The sequence below is a fragment of the Pteropus medius genome, unplaced genomic scaffold (genome assembly GCF_902729225.1).
Source record: "Pteropus medius unplaced genomic scaffold, Ma_sr-lr_union100, whole genome shotgun sequence".
Classification (NCBI taxonomy): domain Eukaryota; kingdom Metazoa; phylum Chordata; class Mammalia; order Chiroptera; family Pteropodidae; genus Pteropus; species Pteropus medius.
The window spans coordinates 679,120-681,841 of NW_024355203.1; the positions used below are offsets into that span (position 1 = coordinate 679,120).

At 35.7% G+C, this 2,722-nt stretch overlaps 1 pseudogene; it reads left to right on the forward strand.

Annotated features, from left to right (window-relative positions):
* The first annotated feature begins 1,819 nt into the window (after positions 1-1,819).
* Positions 1,820-2,299, forward strand: LOC120598446 (AP-3 complex subunit sigma-1-like; annotated as a pseudogene).
* The last annotated feature ends 423 nt before the right edge of the window (positions 2,300-2,722 follow it).

Sequence of the window (2,722 nt, forward strand, 5' to 3'; positions counted from 1 at the left end):
TAACTTTGGTTTAAAATGAGACAAGATCTACACTTTTAGAACATAACTACTAATAAGATTTCACTGAGCAACAATACTTATAAACTGAATCACTGATGATTGTCAACTGGAAGAAACTATACCAATACAAATTGCAACATTTTGAAATAGTTGACAGAATAATGAAGATTTGGGGCATTTCAAGACTTTCATATAATCTTTGAAACATTATATTTACAAAATAAAAGTAAATCACGTTTATCTGACCAAAATAAGGGAAAACTTCATAAAGGAAGACATTTCCCCAGAGATATTTCTGAGCAGAAACATACAGCTTCCCCTCCCCCCTAAAAAAACAACTAAAATCAGCATTTATCACCTATTCCAAACCAGGTATAATTTTTTAAAAACCTACTGCCAATAAATTTTATGATTATTTATAAGCAGAAGCACTAATTATAATCGGTATCCATTCGCCTAAAGACAATCAAGATCTTAAGCTATAGCTAAGGCTCCGACTGCTACCCAGTCTTACTACAAGAACCTTAACTCTTAGCAACTTTCCCTTCCTCCCACCTCATGTAAATGAGAGTGGTCATCCTTCTACATCAAGTAATGTAGGATCTGAGAGCTTCATACTTCTGCTCTTTCTGATGATACAATAAACACTGCTCTGCTCCACTGCTCTCACTTCCATTCATTATTGAATGCAGTAGTAATTTCTTTGCAAGGGGAAAGTGGAAGCTTTCAATATTTGTTGAGTATCTTTTAGAAAACAGGAAATTACGTATGTTATAATGTAGTAAATTTTTACATCCATGATATTTTAAAATAACCCTATAAAATATTTATTTTCATTCTAAAGCCAAAGAAACTCAAGTTAAAAGAAGATAAATAACTTGCCAGAAACCTCACAAATAATACATAACTGGATGAATATTTGAGCCCCAAAATTGGCCTTTTAAAAAATTTGTGCCTTTCTTTTATATCAGTTGTTCCACAAGTGTGCTCCCTGGACCAGCAGCATCAGCATCACCTCAAAACATGTTGAAAGTGAATATTCTTGTACCTTATTACAGACCTACAATATCAAGAGACTAGGGGAAAAAAGCCACAGACAGGGAGAAAATATCTACAAAAGCCACATCTGATAAAGGACTGTTATCTAAAATATACAAAGAATTTTGAAAATTCAACAATAAGAAAACAAACAATCTGATTAAAAGATGGGCCAAAGACCTTTACAGACCCTTCCCCAAAGAAGATATATGGGTGGCAAATAAGCATACGAAAAGATGCTCCACATCATATATCATCAGCACAATGCAACTTAAAACAATGAGATAGCTCTGTGCAACTATTAGAGTGGCCCAAATCTGGAACACTGGCAACGCTAAATGCTAGGGAGGATGTGGAACAACAGGAACTCTCATTTATGGCTGATGGGAATGCAGAATACTTCAGCCACTTTGGGAGACAGTTTGATGGTTTCTTACAAAATTAACCATTCTCTTACCATACAATCTAGCAATTGCATGCCTTGGTCTTTACCCAAAGGAGTTGAAAACTTATGTCCACATAAAAGCCTGTACATGTTTGTTTATACCATCTTTATTCAGAATTGCCAAAACTTGGAAACAACCAAGATGTCCTTCATTAGGTGAATGAATAAATAAACTGTGGTACATCTCAAATCAGATAATTGAATATCTTCAGCATTAAAAATAAGTGAACTGGGGTGAGGAGGATGGGAAGGATCACTGGTGAGATCCCCAGGTGAGGCTCACACACCCATCCCTGCCTTGGTCCCCAGAGCCTGCCTGAGCAGCCCAGCTCAGTCATGATCGAGACATTCCTCATCTTCAACAATTACTAGAGGTCATGGCTTTACAAGTTCTACCAGCCTTACATTAACTGATGGATCTGACAACAAATCGACTTATACACATTATGCAATGTTATATTTTGTCTTCTGTGTGGATTCTTCAGAAAATGAGCCTGACATTTTAGATCTAATTCAAGTATTTGTGGAAACATTAGACAAGTGTTTTGAAAATGTCTGTAAACTGGATTTAATTTTCCATGTAGACGAGGTTCACAATATTTTTGCAGAAATGGTGATGGGGGGAATGATATTTGAGACCAACATGAATCACACAAATCTATGCACAAAGTATACTAGAGAAATCCAAGGCCGACTTAGCGGGAGCTCCAACCCATGTTATGTCAGCTGTAAAGAATATGAATCTTCCTTAGATCCCAAGAAAATAATATTGCTGACATCAGTATAAAAGTGCCAAACCTTCCATCTTTTAAATAATTTAAAAGACCACTTCCAGGTAAAATCCAGGGAGAAAAGCCATCTAAGTTTACCTGGAAGTTGTTTATCAAAAATAGAAAAGGAGAGCCTTAATTTTTGCTCTTGGATTTAAGTCAAGGTCCTGTAGAGAAGAAGTATTGGCTATAGCAGTATTTAGAAAAGTGTTTGAGACATTTCTTTACATTATATACAACCCCAAGCGTTGGTGTTTCGTACAGATCACAAGTGCTGCATTCCTTAATTCTTTCTGTTATTTGTCACAAGTGTTATTTAAAGAACCAAGTACATATCGCATGGAAACATTATGACCTTTTCCTCTTAGTTCAAATACACTCTAAGGTAACTGTACTTCTAAAGCAAAATAGATAGGTAGGTAGGTAGGCAGGCAGACGGATAGATAGATAGATAGATAGATAGATAGAT